Raw genomic sequence first — 25,792 nt, forward strand, 5'->3', positions numbered from 1 at the left:
TCTAGCATTCCTTGTAATACTGGTTTAGTGGTGATGAACTCCTTTGGCTTCTTCTGGCCTGGCAAGCCCTTTATCCGTCCTTTGGTTCTAAATGATAGCTTTGCTGGGTAATCTTATTGTAGTTCCTTGCTTTCCATCACTTTGAATATTTCCTGCCAATCCCTTCTGGCTTGCAAAGTTTCTGATGATAAATCAGCTGATAATCTTATGGGAGCTCCTTTGTTGGTAACTAATTCCTTTTTTTTGCTGCTTTTAAGATTTCATTTTTACCTTGGCATTTTAATTATGACTTGTGTTGGTATAGTCCTCGTTGGGTTCATCTTTTTTGGGATTCTCTGTGTTTCCTAGGTTTGCATGTCAATTTCCTTCACCAGGTTAGGAAAGTTTACAATCATTTCTTCTTCAAATAGGTTTTCAATTCCTTTCTCTTTTCCTTCTGGTGCCCCTATGAAGTGAAATGTTGGTATGTTTGATATTGTCCCGGAGACTCCTTAAACTACCTTACTTTTTTGGATCTTTTTTTCTTTTTGCTGTTCTGATTGGGTGTTTTCCAGTACTTCATCTTCCAAATTGCTGTTTCTATCCTCTGCTTCATCTAATCTACAGTTGATTCCCTCTAAGGCACCTTCATCTCAGTTACTGTATTCTTCATTTCTGACTGGTGTGTTTTTATGTTTTCTATCTCTTTGTTGAAGTTCTCCCTGAGATCATTGAGCATCCTTTTAACCAGTGTTTGAAACTCTGCATCTGGTAGATTGCTTGTCTCCATTTTGTTTAATTATTTTTCTGGAGACTTGTTCTGTTCTTTCATTTTGGACAATTTTTTTGTCCCCCTCATTTTGGCTGCCTCCCTATGTTTGTTTCTATATATTAGATAGAGTTGCTATGTCTCCCAGTCTTAGTAGAGTCGCCTTATGTAGGAGGTGTCCTCTGCAGGCTAGTAGCACAGTCGCCCTAATCACCTGTGCTGGGTACCACAGGTGAGTTCCTTGTGTGGGTTCTGTGTGCTCTCCTGTTGTAGTTGAACCTTTATTGCTGTTGGCACATCAATGGGAGGGATTGATCATCAGGCTGATTGGTTGTGATGACTGACCTCTGATCTACAACGTGATCTGCAAGTGGTTGCCACTTATGCTGAATTTGGAGGTACCGGGAGTGGCTAAGCTGTGAATTGACGATGGCTAGCACTATTACTGGGCTTGGGGCTGCTTAGCAAGAGGTATGAGACACATGCGGCCAGATGATAATTGAAGAAATTTTAGGAAAATTTGCAGCATGAGCCAAGACAGGCCATTTGTATGGAAAAAGCCATTGAAAGCAGCTAGGGTGGGTTGGACAGGGTTTCAGAGAATTTCCTAAGATGGGCAAATGGTGTTAGCCAGGTTGATGGAGACTCAGAGATGGTGCCTGCTTGCATTTGCACACTGGGTGGAGGAAGGGCTCAACAAAGGAACACTGGCTTCTGCCAGCATTTTTGTCTGGGAGAAAGCTGCTGCCAAGCCCTTGTCTTGAAGCTGGGCAATTCAGTATCTTCCTGTATGTCCCTGGTGCGTTTCTAGGTGCTGTCCCAGCACTGGAACTCAGAACTAGTGAGTCCATTAGCAAGTAAGTCCATTCACGGGCCTAGGGCTCCAGAAGTCCTCTGTCTTACACAGCCATCATCTCCACTGGTTTTCATAGCCAGAAGTGATGGGGACTTCTCTTCCTGGCACTAGAACCGTGGGTTGGGGAGCCTGGTGTGGGGCTGGACCCCTCACTCCTTTGGAGGGACCTCAGACAAAATATCCCTTCTGAGTTTCAATGGTCACATGCAGGTGTGGAACCAGCCCATTTCAGGCCCCTCCTACCAGTCTCAAGGTGGCTTCATTCGTATTTTCTTAATTGTAGGGCTACAGTTCAGCTATACTTCAGTTGATTCTTACTGATGGTTTTTCTGCAATTTAGTTGTAATTTTGATGTGGTCTTGGGAGGAAGCAAGTACAGTGGTTACCTACTCTGTCATTTTGATCGAAAGCCTGTAATTGACGTTTTTTTGACCACTAAAATTAAAACCCATCTACACACTTCATATTTTACTAAGTATATTCTCCCCTATAGCTATGCTCTTACTTGGGTAAAAATAACGTTAAGAAGAAAATAATAATAATAATAATAATAATAATAATAATCCCACATTTTGTACACCAGAAGCTAAACATTAATGAATGCCAACTATAATTTTATATATATAATGTGATGGTTCAGTGTGAAGTCGGAGGAATAGTGGATGGGGGGAGGGGGGTTCACAGTGTGAGGGATATAAATGATAAACGTCTAAGTATTACCTTGTCTTGTACACCTGAAACTAATAAAAAAAAAATCCCACATTAGCAAAATATACAGTGATAGAGTACTAATATGTAAATACTACTCCTTGAACATAGTATGTATATTTTAATGAGGTTTTTGAGGATGCATACGCAAAATAATGTCCTTCTGGTAGCTGCTCCTTTCTGTAAAACTTTCTGAATAAACTGCAAAATTTATCCCGTAGGAGACACGGATACAGAGAAAATGAACTACTTGAGGGAGTGGGACAAACACAGAAGAGAATACAAAGAAAAATAGCCTCTGATCTCGGATCAGGTTTATATTCTGATCCTAGATGAACCTTATATTCATTACTGATGAATATTCAAGTAGGTGTTAATTTAAGTCTGTTTTGATTCTGATAATTTTCCTCCTTGTAGATATTCTGGTTTGGTCTTTTGTTCACTTTTGTCAAAATGTTATTTCTCTCAGACTAAAGCCTTAAATCAGACAGTGACATAGCCCAGCCCCTTTCTGGTTATTGCCCTTATTGATAACTTTATCGTATCTCAATTTTTTTCCAAGATAATTTAAAGACTACAAGCACAGATCAATCTTGCCTTTAATATTACTTGTTAATATAAGAAGAAGCTGTGCAGATGGATTTAGGTACTAGACACTTGACTTAGGACTAGAAATTTTTAATGGGATTGATTTTCTCTGCCGTCTTCCTACAACCTGTTCCATCTCTGAAATTACTAGTTTTTAAAACGATTGTATAGTTTAGGCAAGTTTATGAGGAGAATACCCATGTGTATATGTGGTTGGCCTTATCCCTGACAGTGCTATTAAAATATTCTTTCACAGATATCCACATATTGTTTAAATGTGTTTGGAATAATTCATTCCTACAGAAGGGCTGGGAGTTAAGGTGGAAGGAACATAAGAATAGAATTTGGAGAGGCATATCTAAGAAACAGGGAGATGGAGTTTATGAATTATAACTTAAAAAAAAAGGAGCCAAGTCATAGTCAACTAAATCTCAGGGAAGTCAACCAGAATTTGGAGAAGTGGTAGTATTATCAGTGGGTCAGATCTCAGCGAGGACTGGAGTACCATTGTCAAATTCCCCAGATTTCCTGGGTTCTCAGCTTGTATCATAATTCTAGAGTTCACTGAAAACTTGGGAATGAGTCAGCGCATGCAGCTTCCTCTCCTGGCCATTCTGGATTACTATATAAAATGTTAGCCCCTGTGAAAATCCACCCTCTCCTTCCCCTTCATGCCCACACTGCTGTGCTACTCACCTTCCTCTCTTTTGACACAAACCCCTGCCTCTTCTCTGTGCATTCTAGCACCATCTGATTTCTTGCGTTAATTTCCTGGCTCTCACTCCACCAGCCTGTGTCCTTTCACCTCAATATCCCTACACTTTTTAACCTCTCTCTGTCTTTGGGTAAAATCTTCTTATATCTCAATTCTCTGGCTATCCAAGTAGATTACTTTTTCTGTTTTCATTTACCACCTACTTTCCTGCTTCCTATTAATTTCCAATGACCCCTCAATTCTTTGGCATCTGACTCTCCGCTTTTCTCTTTACACTAATCCTGCCCTAACAGTGTTCACATAGATAACACATTTAACATTATGGTGACTTGGTTGCTTACCCATGTCATCTCCAATAACCTCCAGCAGTATGCTCCTTCAACCATCATCATTATGGCCAATCACCATGACCTATGGCTTTCCGTCTAAAATCTTACACTAAATATTCTGTAACTTCTTATATTGCTCCCTTTCTTACTTCTTTGCTTCCAATGTATGTGCTATTGAATTCACGTGAGCTGTAAACATTCTAATTCCTTTGTCATCCTCCTATATTTATTCCAGTCTCTTACTTAGACATTATCTCACCAAAACTGTCAATTCCTTTAAAACTTGATTCCGAGTCAAACTGTTTTCTCATTTCCTGCATTCACACAGCATGTCAATCACTCAGAAAATCACGCCACCAAATGGCGAGGTGACATTAGAAATTCATTGTTCCTGACTCAACTGGGTCCTCAACAGCCTGGCAAAAAGTCCCTAGCTACTTATTGATTCCTCAGATGGCTCTTTCATGGCCCTAAAGCTCCTATGATTTAAACTTCTTTTCATTTTCAGCAGAAAAAAATTGTCCTCTACTTCAAAAAGAATGCAAACTCCAGCAGAGGGGAAATCCTTCAATATTCCTCATTTAAACTTACCAAGATATCTGGATGTGTTTATCATTACTATTTTTCTTTAGTCTTTGAGAAACATGAATCCCTCTATATCCCATCCTTTACTACTTCGTACAGTGAGAACTTGGCTTATATTTTCAGTGATTTCTCTCTTTACTGGACCTTTCCCACCTTAAATATGAAATAAAGAAAAAACAAAATAATATTCTCTACCTATGTCTCTTATTCACTGTCTTGTCACTTTTTTTCCTATCAAAATAAACAATTGCTTACATTTGCTATCTCCGCTCCACACTTTCTCCCTACTCTTTTATCTGGTTTTGCCCTGATGTTTCACTGAAATTGTCCTGGCCATAATCACTAACAATGGATTCATTACTAAATCCAATGCATATTGCTTCATATATATGCCACGTAACCTTTTCTGTTTTATTGATAATTACACCCTCTTTCTTGGCTATCTCTCTGCAGTTTTGTTCTATGACCCGGTTCACTTTTGTCTTTCCACCTGTAGAGTCTACTTACTTATCCAACTCTTATTTGTTTCTGTTGTGCTCTTTTTCTCTGTTTTATTTTCAATTTATTTCATTTATTTTTAAAGATTTTTATTAAAATATAGCTAGCATACATTATTGTGTTAGTTTCAGGTGTATACCGCAGTTATTCAACATTTATATACCAAGAGAAGTGATCACCATGATAAGTCTAGCAACCATCTGATACTATACCACACTATCACAATATGATTGACTATATTCCCCATGCTGTGCATTACATCCCCATGACTTATTTGTTATGTACCTGAAAATTTTGACCTCTTATTCCCCTTCACTTTTTCCCCACTTTTAAAATTTTTCAATTACAGTTGACATTCAGTCTTATTTTGTATTAATTTCAGGTGTTCAGCATAATGGTTAGACATTTATATAATTTAAGCAGTGATCCCCCTGACTAGTCTAGTACCACCTACTGGCACTATAACATATATACATATATATATATATATATATATATATATATATATATATATATATGTAGTTATTAACATATTATTGACTATATTCCCTATGGTTTACTTTACATCCCCATGACTATTTTGTAACTACCAACTTGTACTTCTTAATCCCTTCACCTTTTTCACCCTGTCCCCAACCCTCTCTCATCTATCACCCCAACAAACCCAGTACCCATCTGACACCATACATAGTTATTAGAGTATTATTGACTATACTCCTTATGCTATACTCTACATCCCCATGATTAATGTGTAACAACCAATTTGTACTTCTTAATCCTTTCCCCTTTTTCACTCATCCCCAACCCCCCCATCCATCTGGCAACCATTGATATGTTCTCTGTATTTATGAGTTTGTTTCTGTTTTGTTTAATTTTTTTTTTTTAGATTCCACATATACGTCGGTCTTTCTCTGTCTCACACTCCACTCATCACAATACACTCCAGGTCCATCCATGCTGCCATAGGTGGCAAGAAACCATTCCCTTCCATGGCTGAGCAATATTTCATTTTATAACACATATGAACCACCATTCTTTATCCATTCTTCCATTGACAGACACCCAGGCTGCCTCCACATTTTGGCCATTGTAAACAATACTGCAATGAATATATGAATGCATACGTCCACTAGAAGTAGCATTTTGTGTTTTTTTTCAGATAAATACCCTGAAGTGGGATTAGTGGGTTCTTCTCTGTCTCTTATTATAGCCTTTGTTTTAATGTCTATTTTGTGTGGTATAAGTATTGCTAGACCAGATTTTTTTTTTCATTTTCATATTCATGAAATAATGAAATATCATTTTCCATTCCTTTACTTTCAGTCTTTGTGGGTTTTATAATTTGAAGTGAGTCTCTTGTAGGCAGCACATGTAATGGTTTTGTTTTCTTATTCATTCAGGCCTCCTATGTCTTTCAAGTGGAGCATTTAATCCATTTACATTGAAAATAATTGTTGATAGATATGTAGTTACTGCCATTTTATTATTTATTTATTATGTTTTTGGTCTGTTCTCCCCCCACACACATTTTAAAGAAATCCCTCTACATTTCTTTGTAATACTGGTTTGGTGGTGATGAACTCCTCTAGCTTTTTTTTTGTCTGGAAAGCTCTTTATCTGTCCTTCAATTCTAAATGACAACTTTGCTGTGTAAAACAATCTTGGTTGTAGGTCCTTACTTTTCATCATGTTGAATATTTTGTGCCAATCCCTCTGACCTGTAAAAAGTTACTATGGAAAAATCAGCTGACAATCTTATGGCAGCTCCCTTATAAGTTACTAGCTGCCTTTCTCTTGCTGCTTTTAGGATTCTCTTTGTCTTTAACCTTTGCCATTCTAATTATAATGTGTCTTGGTATGGACTTGTCCGGGTTCATCTAGTTTGAGACTCTCTGCACTTTCTGGACTTGTATGTCTATTCCTTCCCCAGATTAGGAAAGTTTACAGTCATTATTTCTTCAAATAGGTTCTCAATCCCTTGCTTTCTCTCTTTTCCATCTGTTATCCCTATTATGCAAATGTTGTTACGCTTGTTGTTGTCCCAGAGGTCTCTTAAACTATCCTCATGATTTTTAGATTCTTTTTCTTTTTGCTGTTTTGATTGGGTGTTTTCTGCTACCTTCTCTTCCAAATCGCTGATTCAACCCTCTGCTTCATCTAGTCTGCTGGTGATATCTTGTAGTGCAGTCTTCATTTCAGTTATTGTATTTTTTACTTCTGATTAGTTGTTTTTTATGGTTTCAATGTCCTTTTATATGCCTACTATCTCTTTGTTGAAATTCTGAGTAACTTCCTTAAGCATCCTTATAACCATTGTTTTGAACTCTGTATCTCATAGGTTGTTTGCTTCCATTTTGTTTAGTCTGTTTCTGGAGTTTCTTATTGTTCTTTCATTTGGAATATATTTCTTTGTTTCCTCATTTTGGCTGCCTCTCTGTTTGTTTCTATGTACTAGGTAGATCTGCTATGTCTACCAGTCTTGGCCAGGTGGCCTAATGTACTTAGTAGGTATACTGTGGGGCCCTGGCACAGTCTCCCTGGTCACCTGCTTTGGGTGCTCTATGAGTGTCCCTTGTGTGAGTTGTGTGTGCCCTCCTGTTATAGTTCCACCTGCTTTGGGTGCTCTATGAGTGTCCCTTGTGTGAGTTGTGTGTACCCTCCTGTTATAGTTGAGCCAACTGCTATTTGCATATCAATGAGTGAGATTTACCCTCATGCAGGTTGGCTGTGGATTTGGCCAAGTCCACAGCTTATAGGCTGCTATGCAGGGAGCTTACCCCACTGAGTAAGATTCACTCAAGTGGCCTTTTGAGACCATCCTTGGGTGTGCCACTTGAGGGCTAATTGGGTGATGCTTTGCTGTGATCTGATGCCAACCTCCAAGTATGTTTGTTCTGGAGCCTCTTGGAAGGGGTTCCACTGCAAGCCCAGGCCACCCACTGCTGGTGACTGCCTGAGGACTACCTGGTAGAAGCTACAAAGTGATCCAGAGTTGTTCACTGCAGGCATGCGGGAGATGGCCACGTTGCAAACTGAGGATGCCTGCCACCAGTACCGAGCCTTGGGTAGCTCTGCAAAAAGCCAGAACACCCCAAGGCTTCATACTATCTGCTGGTTCCCTTAAGGTTCAATACCTAATAAAGCCTCATGTGGTATGCAAGTTGGGTGAGGCAGGATGTCAGGGAGTCACTAGAGTGGGAAGAGTTGTGGTCCACAGGTTAATGTAGACTCTGGTTTTATGCAGTGCTGATCCTGGAGCTACTCTGCAAAAATTTCAGAGCACACTGAGGCCAGCTGTAGCCCGCCTGGGTCCTGTGAACTCTGATAGTTTTTTAAGAAACAGTGCAATGCACGTGTGGCTGGCTGCTCTCAGAGAAAGTGCCTCTAGTGTTAGGAGAGTTGGGTGGGACAGGATCTCAAAGAGCAGAGGAGCTCCCCAAGCCAATCAGATTCAGATTTGGCCTGTGGGGGGAGGGCTCAATACAGGAAAGATGGCAATCACCTGCCAGCTGTACGTGAGAAGGAAGCCACACAGGTGAAATGGCTACTGTCCTCCAGCCCCTGTCCGAGGCTACACACCTCAGTCTGCTCCTCTGTATGCCTCCGATGCCCTCATCCCCAACCCTGAGTTACTGTTCTTCTGCCAGAGCCCAAGGTGAGCACCTGTGAGTGAGAGTGTATACTGGCCATTTACGAGGATGTCTGGGTTTCCCATAGCCTTCCGTCACAACAGGGTGGTCGGAGTCACCACTTTTTCACAGCTAAATGCTGTGAGGGCTCGTCTTCCTGGTACCAGTATTCTGGGCTGGAGGGGCTGGAGAGGCTGATGGGGGCTACTGTCTCTTGCTCCTCCAGGCGGAACCTCCATGACTGAGATATCACTCCTGGTTGTCAACCACCACATGGAGGTTTGGGGACAGCCTGTTTTACACCTCCACCCATCCTACCGGTCTTGATGTGGCTTCTTCTTTATATCCTTAGTTACAAAACTTCTGTTCAGCCAGATTTCAAATGGTTTTCCAGGTCGATTTTTCTATAATTTAGTTGTAATTTTAATGTGTTCATGGAAGGGATCAGGCATAGTATTTATCTACTCTGCCATCTTGGATCTCCTGTTGTGCTCTTTATATTTCATATTTTGCCAGTTGTCTCTGATTCTTTTCATCTATTTCGATGACTTTATCACCTATTTGCTAGTATATGTCTTTAGGTAACCTTGGTCTTTATCTAGAATTCCTTGGTTCTTTATCCACCTATGCACTGGGAATCTCTCCCTTAATTTTCTACAGTTACCTGAAATTTGACATGTATTAAAATAGATTCTCCATTTTATTCCATCTATTTCTGATCTCCCTTTTATGCACTTGATCTTTAGTAAGTGGCCCCAACATCCACTAAGTGCCAAACCCATAAACTTGATTCACTCTTGAACTCTAATCCCTAGTATTCAGCCAAACTGCAAATCCTGTCATTCCTTTCTAATATATTTTTAATCTTTCTACTTCTTTCCAGTATGACTGTAATAATTTTTGTTTAGTTTTCATTTTTTGATTACTGAAAAAGTTTTCTAAAGAAGTTTCTATTCTTTCCTTTACATTGCCACTAAAGTGGTCCCTCTAAAAATAAAATTTGGAAAACTTCCAAACTTTTTAGCAAGGTATAAAGGATCCTTCATAATTTGGATACTGCTTGATTCTGCAGTCTTACTCCTACTGCTCTAAAAATATTTCTGGCAGACATCCTTTCTATAAGTCCAGAACTTTTCATATGTTAATAGAAAGAAACTTTGAGGAGACTAGTAAGCAACATTTCTGAAACTTATTTGCTTCCTTCCTTCCTTCCTTCCTTTCTTCCTTCCTTCCTTCCTTCCTTCCTTCCTTCCTTCCTTCCTTCCTTCCTTCCTTCCTTCCTTCCTTCCTTCGTTTCTTCCCTCCCTCCCTTCCTTGTCTTCCTTCTTTCCTTTCGAACACTTCATTGTTTTCTGGCAAACCCTTCAGGCTCATCATGTGGACTCCTTGCCCCAGCACTGGAATCAGCCATTCCTCCAAAGATCCCTGGTTCCTTTTATTGGAAAATGGTATTAGAATCTCTTTCTATTTTAAATGGAACCAGTATTGATTGGATGTTGGAGAATTAAAAAGAATATAGGATTAATTTTGGTTAAGAAATACAATTGCCAAAAAACATGTCCCTTGACAAATGATCTGTCTGACAACTACCTAGAAATACTTTACGATTGATGAACTCTCCCAAATGAAAATTTATGTGAAAGGAAGAAGGAGATGAAAATGAAGAAAATAAAACTACCAAGTCTTTGAGGACAGAAATCATGTCTCATGGTTTCCATCCCTACAATACCTCACAATATGCCTTGAATTAATAAGTTCTTCATAAATATGTGTTAATCAATCTAGGATTACCATGAATCTAAATTTTGGCTCAATGCATGTTGAAAACAAGAAAAGGTAATTGTTAAATATTTATAAACTCTCTTAATTTTCACTGTGCCCACATCCTATTCTATTTTTTCAGTATGTAGTCTGTATGCTGTAAAAGTCAAGTCACATTCATAAGTCACATTAAAAGTTTATATTCATAAGTCATAGTAAAAATCATATTAAGTTAGCTATTTGTGAAATGGGAGAATAGCTTTTGGTTTGAGAGTACCATCAAAATTATTTCTCTTATTTTATTGCTTTAAAACACCAAAATGTCCCCAAGCTCCTACACACACATGTTTTGTCACACTTAAGTGATTCTTTATTTTCTTTGGAATAAAATTGCTCTCTTCTCAATGTAAAAAGCGCTGGAATAACCTACAAGGGCTATGAAAAACACATTCTTGAGCATGACATCAGTGTTACAGCATCTTCAGACCTCTTAGTGGATAATAACTATGCAAAAGTTTTGCCAATTTTAGATGTAATTAAATGTTTATCACAATTGAAATATAAAGATGAAATATAATAAAATATAACAATTATTTCATAAGAAGGCTTATGAGATTTATATCTAAGTCTAGGATAAATAAGTTCTAATGTATTAGTTTCTTAGTAAAATTAAATCTCAACTGTTTATTATGTCTATTAAGATTTATAGCAAGCATACTGAGGCTCTGTTACATAGTTTTGAATGCTGAGATCCAACTTCTGATGCTTCATCAGATATTAAGGCAACAGATCATGCTCAAAGCTAACAGATGAAATGATTCAACTCACTCAACTATTAGGAAGTAAAGGGTAAATGACTTTCTAATTTACTCTTTGGTTATAGTTTGTCTAAAATTATTTCTTTATAATTCATGGATGTGATTTTTAAATATGCCCGATGATATCCCATCAATATATTTCTAAGGCAACTAGGAGAAATAGAAAACCATCAAATATTGGAAAAAGTCAATCTATAAATGAATGGATCTTTTTCATGATTTTCTTTTGGTTTTATTTAAGGATCCTATTATATTTATTTCAGAGAAATTGGTTTTCTGGCAATGAGTAATTGGTTTTGGCTATGCTAAATATTGAATCTATCACAGAGATACGCTGCTTAAGGTAGTGACTTGAAATCACAGACATGGCAATATTGGTCTTGGGGAGAAATGTTTGTTTTCTCTCCCTCATTTCAAAAGTACCTTTCCTTTCAACAACCAAGATATTCTAGAAGAAAAAAAAAAGTTTTATACTTGCCATACATATCTTGATAGAGTATATTTACTGTCCATAACCTTATTATATGCCCAATGCTCATTATTTTTTTTATGTTGAACCATGGTCAGGACTAATTAGGTTGGCTACCAACTGGTCTCTGGCCTAAAGCTAGTTTAAATATTGGCACTAAGGTGCAACCACTGACATTTGCTTATTAATACCCTTTCCTGGGGTATAGTAACTGGTGCTTATTCATTTCTAATCTCAGTCGAATATTGTCTCAGGCTGCAATTGTTTCAAAAGAATAATAAGCAGTAACTAAAGAAATATCTCTTCTCTATCTACTAACACAAATTTTTAGTGAACAAAATATCCCTCATGTATATAAACCATACACATGCTAACACTTAATTATGTTATATACAACTGAGCTTTCATGTTGTTTTAGAGAAAACTATCAGCCAGAATACTAAGACAATAATAATTTCTCTTTGACATCATCTGCCATTCATATGTGACAGTAAATAAAATCATTTGATAAAGTAACTTTGCTAATAACTTGTTCTGTTTTCTTTCCAAGCAACATATTCGTTCTTAACTTTGCAACTGGTTTATAAACTCCTCAGCAATTGTGTGATTTGTCTCTTTTCAAAAATACAGTGAAATGTGAATGTGTCATGCAGCTATTTGACAAAGTTCCATAAGAGACAATGCATTGGGGAGTAGGGACAATTGAACTGTGGTTATTCTACAAAATGGAATGTAGATAATTCATCAAAAATAATTTAAATATTATGGAAACAAATTAATAAATACTAATAAAAATTAAAATACACATACTTCAGGATAGAGGTAGTATGTATAATGATTATACACATGGGTTTTGGAATCAATTTGTACTGGTTATAATTCTAGCTTTCTGTGGAATTTTGTCAAATCATCTAACTATATTGACAATTCAGTTAAATGAAGTTAATGCTGGTACCGGTATCACAGGTTTATGGCAATTATTATATGAAATAACATATTGCATGTGTTGTACAGTATGTATAAAATGCTGCTAACCCTGTGATTATCACACAGTTGGCATTCAATAACTGAGGTTACATTTGGGAACTAGAGGAGAAATATCTGGAGAAGGACACTAATAGTTTGATAGAAGGAGAGAAGCAGTGTTTGCAATCTCTAAATATTACAGATGAGGTAAATGTTCTTAAATAAATAATTGGTTAAAAATTATGGTCCAAACAAAAAATAGAATACTGTATAGTTCTTAAACCAATACTGTTATATGTGTTGATATAGGAAACATCCAAGATGTAATAAAAAGACAAAATAAATTTATAAAATTATGTATGGTATGATCCCATTGAAAATAATATCTATTAGCTTTATATATGTATAGAAAATACCTTTAAAACCTATACACCAAAACATTGTTATTTTTTATTTTATTATTATTTTTTGTAAAGATTTTATTGGGGAAGGGGAACAGGACTTTATTGGGGAACAGTGTGTAGTTCCAGGACTTTTTTCCAAGTCAAGTTGTTGTCCTTTCAGTCTTAGTTGTGGAGGGAGCAGCTCAGCTCTAGGTCCAGTTGTTGTTGCTAGTTGCAGGCGGCAGAGCCCACCATCCCTTGTAGGAGTCCAACGGGCAACCTTGTGTTTGAGAGCCCACTGGCCCATGTGGGAATCGAACCGGCAGCCTTCAGAGTTAGGAGCATGGAGCTCTAACTGCCTGAGACACCAGGCCGACCCCTAACATTGTTATTTTTATTTGTTGGTGTTCACTGCATTTTTATAATGTGCATATGTTAATTTTATAATCAGACAAAAGTATTTTATATTAAAACTACATTTTTCTTTTTATCTGTTCACATCTCTATTTTTCACATTCAACTCTACAAAACTCATGTGCCTGATTTTTCTTAAAATTTTCAATCTCATAGTTTGTGGGCTTCTCTATTTAGAAGTCATGAAAAAGAATATACTTAAACATACCTGTCTGAAATGATTTTGAAAATCATTCCTATTTAGTTCAAGTATTAAGATTCCAGAGTAAAAATTTAAGCAAAGTGAAATTATCACTAACACTGGACCATAGAAACTTACAAATAAGTAATATTGCTTCAGGGATCAAAAAGCAAGACTTATTTTTTTACTTGAATGACTACTAATTTTGCAAATAATTTTTAACAAGTAATAAGCTATACAAGCATAACCAACCCGGTAAAACACAACAAAACAATCGAAGGTCAGTCTCTAAATCAGTATTTTATAATCTTTCCTGTAGAGCTGTAGAACTAATAGTTAACTGTTGTCGAAAATGTATTACACATGAGGTACTAAGTCTAATATATGAACTATATAACTGAATTCCGTTAACTGCCTGAGGAGACGAGGTGATTTTATCTTTACTCATAGATGAGGATGTACAGCCTGGAGTGATTAAATGACTTTGTCCTGGGTTCCTCAACCAGCAGGTTGTACAGTTGACGGCTGAATCCCACTAATCTGCTTTCACCATTTATTAACTAAACTCTGAGGTATATTTATTTTTTAAAAAATGATTAACTCAAGTATTTTCAATGATTTCATTACTATCTTCCTTTTCTGAGTTTTAATTCATCCTATACATCTTTCTAGTTGCTTTCATAGTTATGTAACTAAAGCACCAGATGCAAAGATAGTATTTAAAGCAAAGAATTGACTTCTGGATCTGGCAAAAGTGTTTTAAGAGTTCTACCTCTCTAATGCATTTTTTTGGATAATGGCATCATTTCAAGTTTTGAACTATGATCCATAATAAGAAATACATTTTATATCATGGCCCAGCATATACACACACACACAAACACACATACACACACAACACAAATGGTCCATACATATGCAAGAATATTAGTACACAAGTGCTTTGAAACAAATAGAATAATACGCTTTTCGCATTTTTCCCTGGTATTTTCAGACTAAGAGTCTGCAAATAAGTCTTTGTTCATAGTGATTATATTTCATAAAGTTTTTAAGAGAGCTCATTGAAAATGATGAGTGCTTTTTACAGCTTAGCACAAACTCTATTAAAGTATCTCAAAACACATTATAAAATATTCCTCAAATCAAAAGTGAATGTGTCTAAATCACCAAAAGTAGAATATAAACAAAATAGTTGAATAAGTGTAAATGGCTAACAAAATGTGTCAAGCAGGGTATTGATAAGTCCCCAAACTGTCACCCCTCCCCCTTCACTACCAGTCCAAGGATAATTGTCAGCTTTTTTAGTGAATATATTAAGATATGCTCTAACATTATGTATTTTCTACAGTCTAATTTGTCTTCCTATATTATCTAAACCATAGTTCTGCTGAGGAATGTACACCTCCACACAAGAACTAGACTGCAACATGCAGCTAAAGCTAGAGAAGGACACTCTCTATTTGGGCAGACTAGCATTTGCTCATTTTCAGAAACAGCTTATAAATGCTTATTTGGAAAAGAATCGTAGATGTGTGAGTTCTCACCTTTGCTCAGTTCTTGTTTTTTGCTCAGTTGCCCTGAATGATGTTGAATATTAAAAAAAATAATAACAAATTTAATGAAGAGGGACAAAATTCCTATATAAAATAAGTTATATCTTCTCCACATAAGAAAAATACAACAAATTACATAAAAAACAAAATACTTTCATATTTGTTCCAACATCAAGTAATGCAAATGTTAGAGTGGAATAACCCAATATATCATGGGGAATTGGAGGATTTTGTAGGGAGGCAGAAGGGGAATACAATTCATTGATAAATGGCACCATTCACTTCTGTTCCATTTCATGTTGGGACTTAGGAAAATCTCTAACCTCTCTAAGGCTCATTCAGATGAGAAATAGAGACTATAATACCCTCTTCATTGGACTGTGGTGATAATCAAAAATTATTCTTGTGATTTACTGACATGTTCTAGGCAATTAGTAAATGTTAGTTCACATCCCCTTCCCTATTTCCTACTCATAGTATTAGAGAAATGGTTTACTTGTTTGGGAACTGGAGAAAATTTCTGTGCGATAGGGTGCAGGATAAAGAGGTCCTCTTTTGGTTTCTGTAATATCTGCAAAATAATAGAAAACCATGGCTCAATCTTGATTTCTTTGGGTGATTTGTGGGAGTGATTTCCCAGAGGACTCAGTGAATGAAAGTGTGGAAGCCGGGTTTCCCCAAAGCATCCTGAGGTTACTATACAACCCAATGCCACCTGGAAAGTCCTGAAGCAGTAGAATGAGAAATAAGTTGTTTGATTATCCATTCTCCTTAGAAATGGAAATTTGAAGCAAATATGTGGTGTCTCCTTTTATTTAAAAAAATTATGATTATGCTCAATAATGATCTGAAACAAAGGTGTGTGTGAGGGAGTTTGACACTATTGCACGTGTAGTCTGCATAACTTTACTGGTTAGTGCTCGCAGACACAAAACCATCTGAAACTCAAGTAAGTAAAAGCAAAATGCAGCTCTAAAATGCCTTCAGTTAGTTAAGAGCAGCCTTTAAAAGGAGCTGGGTCATGATAGAACAGAGTTCAAGTAATGGCCAAGGATCATATTTAATGAAAGAAAACTGACCGAATGCTCCTGTGACCATTAGCACTCGTACAGGGCTCTCGAATAGGGGTGGACGTTCAGAGGACCTCAGTTCTAAGTCTGACCCCCTGCACCTCTTAGCTATGTACCTTTGGCCCAACTGTTTCATCTTTCTGAGCTGTAATTCTCTCACATAACTATTAGGAATATTAACTCTCTGATAGGTAATTGTAAATACCGAGCTCACATATATTAAGTGCCAACACAGAGTCTTGCACACAGGCAATGCCCAGAAAAAATGCTAACAGTCATTGTTATCATAATTATAAGTATTTTTCTAATTATTGTTACATTTCAATTTGTCATCTTCACAATGAGATTCAGATAGAGAAGGAATTACTATTACCAAACAAGTACAGTTAGATAATTTGACTTGCCTAATATCCTGGCAGAGAAAGACATTGGGCTTTTGCCATTAGGTCTCATAGGTCTTCTAGTTAAGCAGTTCTGGAGACAAGTCAATGTGGTAAGTGATAATAAGAAATAAATACAAGTAAGATATATTATTTATGTATTTCCTCCTGCATAGAGACAGTGTGCTGTTTCCTACACAAAATTTCATTACATCATCATAACCATCCAATGTACTAGAAGTCACATATTACAGATAAAGAAAGTGAGATGCATTAAAGCTAAAATTACTCACATAAGGTCATATCAGCCAGTAAACAAAAGAAATAGAAATCATTTATTATTCTGTCTGATCCTACAATACGAGCTCTTTTCCTGAGGTCAGGATAGTGAGTCATCTACTGATGGTGAGGGATGGGTTGTAGAAGAGTGACAGAATAGGAGACCCAGGCATCATGTACAATGAGTTAACCTAGACCTATCTTACCTACATGTTTCTCAATAAATAAATAAATTAATTAATTAAAATAATAAAACAAAAAGTAATCGATCTTTTCGAAAGGTTTGAGCAGGAGAGTTAGATTTGCATGGTAGAATAACAGAAGGGTTGGCAGCAAAAACAAGGGGAGCCAATATTTCATAAATTGAATGTCACTAAAAAAAGAGGAAATGTTCACAATTGTTGACTATAGAGGAAAACAAATTCAGGAGGATGAGAACCAAAAAAAGATTTTGGAACTGGCATGAAAAACCCTCTGGGAGGAGATTGTAAGCCATTCAGGAATGAAATACAAACAAGTAAAAGCAGGATTTATATTAAAGAAAGGGAAAAGAAATTATCTAAAAATAAAAAACAAAATCATCAGATAATCTAGATAAGTATAAATTTAGAGAATACGTTTATGAACTAAAGGTTTAATGAAAAGATAACATTTATGATCACATTAAATGTGATCGGTTTGCTTTCCACATTTATTTTATTGTTTGATTCTGATATAGTATTTGTCAATTAGAAGATTGTGTTAACAGCAAACTTCTAGTTATTTCCTATTCTTTCTTACAGAGAGGCTTTCTTGGCATCCTCCATCATTTTCCCCATGAAAAAAATTTTTTTTCATATGGTTGTTTCAAATATAGCTTGAGAATAAAATGTCCTTACACTTGTAGGAAGTAACTCATTTTTTTTAATGTATCTGTGGTAGCAAGTAATGTCCAGAAATAGTTTCAAACCTGCTTATTTAATCACTGATAGTTCTAAAAATTATGAGAACTGATTTTATACAAATTTGATCAACTGATGACAACACAACTCAGTGACTATGCATTTGCAAATTAACCAATTAGTAACCATCCTAACTTCTGAATATCAGTTGATCAGAAAAGGACTCCAAAGAATACACTTCTGAAAGTCAGTTTATCAATGCCATTTTCACCTGAGAAACTGTGTTTCTACAAGTGACATCAATACATTAATTCCTCTGAAATTAGCCAATCACTGAATTCCACTCTGCTCCAAAACCCTGCATAGTATTAACAGTCTTCTTTGAGGTGAGAGCATCTGCCTGACCAGTAAATTCTCTCTTCCTTAAGTTAGTAGTAATTTCAGCTTTGTGGCTTTTTATTTAAAATATTGAGGGCTGGTTTTCATCTTTTTGGCAAGTGAGTAATCTGGAAGTTAACAATTTATGCAGCAGTTTTGGAAAGAATATATATAGACATATCCTTTGCTTCAATAGTTTAAATTCTAGAAATTTTTCCAAATACATATTTTGCAAATCTTTGTTATGCATTTAATCCTTTCAACAATTCTACAACAATAAAAACTTATTTTTATTTCCATTTTGCATCTGATGAAAACAGGATTTGAAAGTTTAAAATTGTATCTCTAGCCATATACCTAGTAAATTCTGAATATCTAGATACTAACTCTTTAAGCCAGAATTCTACTTCCTCTGCAAGAGAAAACAATCCAAAATAAGGACAAAAACATATGATATATATTTAAATCAAAGTGTTCTACATATATGAATACCCACCAACACCCAAATACCAAGATGAGAAAAGAGTTAAGTAAATAGTCATTATAAGGACACCTATAAAATAATGAATATGTTTAAGTGCTTATGATGTGGGATTAAGCAAAAAGTAAAAAACATAAAATTGTACTTATGCCATGGAAAATTATGTGTACATACAAATTGGAAATTAATGGAAATATGTACAAATAATTGAATTACTGGATTGGTTGGATTCTAAGTGAAAATTATTTTATTGAGTTTTTTTTTTAATATTGCTTCAATGTGTGTGTAATAACAAAAATAGTCTAGACATAAATTGTGGTCTCTGTATTTGAGGTTCCTAGCCAAGCATCCCACATTCTACGGAAATTCCAATGTCCCAAAAGATTTCTCAGATTTCCAAGGGTCTTATGAACTCCTGATTATTTAATGTTCTGAATCCCTACCCTGGCGATTTCCAAATTTCTTTCATGTCTTATACCATAAATGTCCCCTTTTCTCTAATTGCTTGACCTGAATGTCGAACTAAATCTCTTAATTCTTCCTTAAACAGTCGCAAAAAGAATAGTTAGCGGGTATTTCTGAAGTTGTAGATGACAGGTGTTATATCCATCTACACAAGTTAACACTGAACGCAGACCACCCCTTTCTCTTGGTTAGCCTGCACATCTCACATCTTCTCCTGGAAGATTTAATCATAAATTCTCCACACATTGTCATGTATGGCAGCTCTCTGTCTTAGACCTCTGCTCTAAGCATAATGACGATTTGAAATTGTATGTCTATAAAACCAGAAGGGCATATGCCAGATTTCAGCCTTTAGCAACATAGAAATTTATTTTGAGATAGATTATGATATCCCAAACATAAGAATGGAGAAATTGCTACACTTACTTTTTTAGTAAGAATGATGTTATTTTAAAGTCGCAAATTTTAAATTAATATCCTAATGTATTTCAAGTACAGAAATAATACAACATTAAAAGGAGTGGTAGGACATAAGAAATGAAAACATCAATTAATTTTTAAAAGGAAGATAAATTTAAAAGCAAAGAAAACCAAAACAGAGATAGTTGAAAATAATTAAAATTAAACTTCAAAAATCTATAGAATGATCATTTACTTAATGAGAATCGCTAGAAATCCTACAGGACTAACATTCATGGTTTTAAATAAAAGTTTAGGGTATGTTTATCTGCTACTACTTATTCTAAGTACTTACTAACATAAATATTCACAGCACAGTGTTTTCCCTAAAGGAACTGGTTCACTGGGAAGTGTTTTCTTTTCTCGTTATAGTGTAGCTGCAGGGAAATCATAGTCTCTAAAAATAAAAGTTTAAGACCAACTTGACATAATAAATTCAGATTTTCTACACATTTTTGTCTACTAATTCTCTCCCCAGAGCATATAATTTGGAGCATAGACTTAGAGCTGCTTATATCTGCATATTCAAAATAAGTATATCATTAAAGGAATGAAAAGAGAAAAGAATATAAAGTAGGTATTATTATAGATAGTCTTCTTTTGGCATTGATTTTGACTCTACTATCAAGGTAAAGATAAACCGACATTTATTGGGTAACCAAAATAAAGCAGTAACTTCTGGTCACAGAGGGTAAATGCTGTATACACAATTTTCTCCCAAATAATCCAAGTTCCATGGGATTCTCTATCACCAACTCAATTTCTTTAAAACTAGTGTTCTATGTTTCAGTAAAATATTATTGATGGTATGGAAGATATCAGGGAGCTATAACAGAAGAATAAGTTTTCTGCCTTTTTATCATTCCATCTTCCCCCATACACGCATACATCCATCTACCCATTTATAGTCCACTTACATCCCCTGGTGGGGGGACAGGATTTGAGACATGTAGTATCACTTTCTACTACATATATAGAATGGTCATCATAAACACCAGGAGTCTGGAGACCCTCACACTTAAAGTCCTACCCATGCTATCCCAATCACTCCTGAAATTCCCTAACCTCTTAACTCTTAAGCCCAATTTCCTTAACTGAAAAACGTGCTCGATGGCAGTTCACTTAGAAATTCAGTACTGCAAATATTTTTGTGCCTATTATATACCAGCAGTACAATAAGGAGTCTTAGTACAGAAGAGACAGGTCTTATGAAACAGAATTCTTCGGAATACACTCTTGAACAACAGCAACAAAAAACCCACACTCCAAAAACCAAAGTGAAATAGGCTTTAAGTATGGTAGAAAGCGTTTTGATTAGAAACAAAATAGTGAGAGCTCTAAGCATTCAAATACAGCAGAGAGATAGATTTGGGGGTCATCTTTTAAATGCATGTTTATTCATTACAACAGATATCAAATAAGATTTAAACATAGGATGGACCAGATTGATTTTGCATTTGTCTCTTACTATACTATTATTTGAAGGTATACCACGTCTTTCTATTGGTGTATCTTCTATGAGAGTGTTTTGTCATGCTCTCATATTCAAGAAGCTTTTCAAATAGCTTATTAAAGTATTTGCAAATTACCTAATAAAATAAGTTCCTCTAGAAGTTGACATTGTGATTGGAAAGCAATAGGGAAAAAGCTTGATTTATTGATAAGTGATAGTATGCTATAACTTTTCTCCATAATAAAACTGCCTATGGATTATGAGATCACTCTAATTTAGAGAAATTGCAGCAGATAGGGAGACTCACACTGTCCAATGATAGGTATGCTTTACTGTATAAAATGAATCTATTTCTTCTGAAATACTACGTATTAGCCTAATGCAATTGCACCGAGGAAGATTGTTTAGAAAAGACATGATAAATACTTTTATGAGACAAATAATCATTCTGCAAAAAAAAAAAAAAATCCCTTCTCAGTTTATGTATTTTGTAATTTGGAGAGTTCTCTCTCATACATTAGGTTTCCTTAAGGTGAAAGCATACTTGTCTCTCATATGACATAAATAAATTAGCAACAGTGATTCCTAATCTAGTTGCCTTGGTTGGAGTTTGAAGATCAACAGAAAACAGGTATTTCAGAAATTCCAGAAAATAGAGATTTTTGGCTGTAAATGTAAATAATACTTTTACAAAAAGATATACAATTTGTTACAACTACATTTAAATTAAGGAAGAGAGTTTGGCCATCTCTGGAAGTTAAAAAAACCAAGAATATACGCTAACAAATAAGAGTATTTCCACATAGTGTGAACTTTATGCTGTGGTACACAAGTCAAGGAATTAAGCAAGGTGTGTTCTATGTAGATGGCTCCACCCTTACAAGCTGCCTGCCTGTAGGCAAGTCACTTAACCGCTCAGAGACTTATTTTTCTATTTATAAATAAGGAACACTGTTTGAATTTTCTACTTTACATCTCACTGTAAAGCTTCAAAATGTGTATACAGTCATTCATGTTTTTCGGAAGACTAGAGTGAGGTTATGGGTTTTGAGGAACAGTATCACAGAAGTGAGGTGTCCTCTCCACATTATACCAGGGTACATGGGGTTAGCACGACTTGTCTTGGAGATGTGAACGCTTGTCACTCTATGAAGGTAGGGTCTGCCAGGGTTCCCCTCACTTCTATACTCTCTGAGTCACAAAGTCTAGGGGACAGGAATTAAGTTTCACCCCTTGGGAGGTGGGTAAGATATCCACATATATTATTTGAAAATTTTCTGTAAGGGAGATTTTCCCCTTGTCTGTCATTTATCTATGTATTCATTCATTTATTTCTATCAGTGTATTCATTGATATTTATTTTAGGCATTTGGTAATAATATAATATGATCAGTATTTTGTTGCTCAAAGCATTTCCACTTTGGCCATTTGGAGCTCTTCAGAGTTGGCTCCTGGGTTCTTTTGGCATGACCCAATAATTTTTTTGTCACTATTTCATTTTCTGGTACAAGACGCTTCAGGCTAATCTTGTATTTTTCCTGCCCTAAATCTAGAATTAGCTATTTTTCCTGAGGGATCTAGTTCCTTTTAAATTGGAGAATATTTAGAAAATAAATCTAGGCATGAGGTTTGCTCCTTGCTGCTGTAGTGTTACTACTTCTACGACCTTTCAGAAGGTAGAGCTAGTAAATGTTATGTATGTATACACATGTGTGCACACATATCTATCTTCATTTTTGTATCTATATGTTTGTATACTAAAATAAAAATGAGTTCATGTTGATGTCTTCATTTCTAATCTAGCACTACAAGGTTAATTTTAGTTATTTCCTTTTGCTTATTTGTAACTTCTTTTTCTGACAATGAGAGACCTAACTTCTATTATCAACCATTTATTTACTTATGTCTTTCACCCTAGTATATATGTAAAATAATTCATTGTCATTAACCTGTACTCCTGTGAGAAAAATTATCAAATAAAGTACAAAGTCTACGTACAGTTGCTTTTTTTTTCAATAACATTATTCTTTTTACTCTTTTTCCTGTCAAAACACTGTTTCTCAATGTCACTTAAGCTAGATCCTTTCCCTCCATGGCTTTCATGAGTTTAAGTCTTCCATTTGCAATTTGGTTAGATTCATTTGTCATAATCTCTAGCTCATCTGGGGATATTCCAACACCTTATTTATTTTCTTATTCTAATTTGCATACTATGTAGTTCACTCTTTGTGTTGTACAGTTTTATGTGTTTTGATGAGCGCACAGTCATTTGTTCGGCACCACAGTCTTATAAAGAGTTGTTCCATCACCCTCCAAATTCCTCATGCTATCACTTTGTAGTCAACTCTCCTATATCTCTAACTTCTGGCAACCCCTGGTCTGTTTCCTGTCTCTATGTTTTGCTTTTTCTAAAATTTTTTACATATGGAATCGCACAATATTTAGTCATTTGGGTCTGCTTCTTTCACTTAGCAAAATGCATTAAAGATTCATCCATGATATTGCATGAATCAATAATTGTTTCCTTTTTATAGTTGAGTAGTATTCCATTGTATAGATATGCTACAGTTTGCTCACCAGTTGAAAACCATTTAGGCAATTATAAGTAAAATGCTATAAATATTCACATATAAGTTTTGTGTAAACATAAATATTAGATTCACTTGTGTAAATACCTAAGAGTGGGATTGTGGGATCAGAAGGTTAAGTATATGTTAATTGTATAAGAAACTGACACACAATTTTCCAAAATGGCAGTATCATTTTTCGTTTCCATCATCAGTGAATGAGAATCCCTGTCACTTTGCATGCTCACCAGCACTTGGTATTGTCAGATTTATTTTTTAAAAAATTATTCATTTTAACAGGTGTCTAATGGTACCTTCTTGAGTTTTAATTTTTCTTAATAACTAATAACTCTTAATAACTAATAGTGTTAAAAATCTTCCCATACACTTATTGGCCATCCACACATCGTTTTTCCTTTTTTTCTTTTGTGAAGTTCACATCTCTAACCCATTTTTAAACTGGGATATTTATTTACTTATTATTACATTTTAACAGTTCTTAATATATTCTGGATACAAATCCTTTATCAGGTATGTGACCTACAACTCTGAAGCTTATATTTTCATTCCTTTAACAATGTCTTTCACAGAGCCATTAAAAATTTTTTTTCTGTTATGAAAAACAAAAAAATTTAATATTTTTCTTTTGACATATTCATTGTAATGGAAAGGCGTGTGATCTGTTAATTCCTTTAGTGTACAACAGAGCATGTACACTAAACCAAACTTAAAAATACCAAAAAAAAAATTCAATGTGTGTCACAGCTTGGAGATTTAGACCTTGTATATTTTATCCATAATTTCTCATAAACATGCAGTGCTATAAAACTGCATTTTAGTCAGAGGTGTAGGGTTTGACATTTTTTTCTTATCGAAATTTTAAAGTTATGTGCTCAGTTGGCATGCTCTGATATCAGCCTGTAAAAGTCATTATGAGGTAGCATATTTACCGCATTAGACCAACAGTCCCCTGAAAAAGAGTTGTCCAATATAGAAGCTCCTAGCCACATGGGACTGTAGAGTACTTGAAATGTGGATTGTTTAAATTAAATGACATTTAATTAATTAAAATTTAAAAACTGATACTCAGTTTAGTTATTGGAAAACTTTTAACTATATGCAGAAAAACTTGCCTTTATGAATCTATTCTTTTAAATTGTAAGTTTTATGAAATCTAAGTACAGATCAAGTATATCCAATAGAAACTCAGTATCCAAATTGAGATGTGCTGTAAGTATACACTGGATTTCAATTACTTAGTATGAAAACAAAAGAATATAAAATGTCTCATTAATTTTTTTTTACATTGATCGCATGTTAAAATGACTGTATTTTGTTTGTATACGGTAAATAAAATTTATCATTAAAACTCATTTAATGGTAAGTCCCATTAAATGATAAAACCCATTAAAATGCACTGCTCTGCAACCACATGTTGTGTATTAAATTATGTTTTGTGTCAAAAGCCATTCAGTGTTCTGAAATGGCATGCTAATGACCTATCCACCACCACTTGCATCCTCCACAGCATAATCAGGAACACTTAATTCTCCTGCCTTTGTGGAGAAGGATCAAGGTTCACTAAGTTTCAATTCCCCATGAGAGATTTTAAATACTCACAGAATCCAGGAAGAAGAGGGCTGAGAGAATAAGGCTTGAAAAAGGTAGAGTAAGGCTTGAGATGGATATTGTAGGTATGGCAGGATCAGGTGCTGCTAAGGAACAGCGTCTTCTGATGCCCTACATGTGTCATAAATTTTGGGAATGATGCTGAATAAGGAAGGGCTCCAGTCATGGCTTACTTCTGAGGAAAAAAGGGATTGGGCTGCTTCCTTTCCTTCCCACAGCTATGAGTTACTACTTAGTGGTCAGTACTTTTTAACTCAAAACAAAGCATAGTATCTATCCCAGCCTTTCACTTCTCTCCTTATTTTTAAACAATGTGAAATTAATAGTAAAAGATTCCATTACTGAGCAGAGAACACTTTTCTTCTTTTTTATTAGCTTATTAAATAAATTATACATACACACACGCACACACACAAGTATATGCACACACACATGTATGCACACACACGTGTACACACACATACATATGTATGAATAATTTAGTGCTATAAGTATCATCTTGCCAAAACAACAAAAAAATTCTTCAAAAAAGATAACTACTATAGAAAA

The 25,792-nt window shown here is 35.4% G+C and overlaps 1 protein-coding gene across 4 annotated transcripts in view; it reads right to left on the reverse strand.

Moving 5' to 3' along the window:
* FUT9 (fucosyltransferase 9) overlaps positions 1-25,792 on the reverse strand; it is a 170,216-nt gene that overhangs the window by 60,903 nt on the left and 83,521 nt on the right. The gene's annotated exons all lie outside the window — the stretch shown is intronic.

This window comes from Rhinolophus hipposideros (genome assembly GCF_964194185.1).
Source record: "Rhinolophus hipposideros genome assembly, chromosome: 3".
NCBI classification, from domain to species: domain Eukaryota; kingdom Metazoa; phylum Chordata; class Mammalia; order Chiroptera; family Rhinolophidae; genus Rhinolophus; species Rhinolophus hipposideros.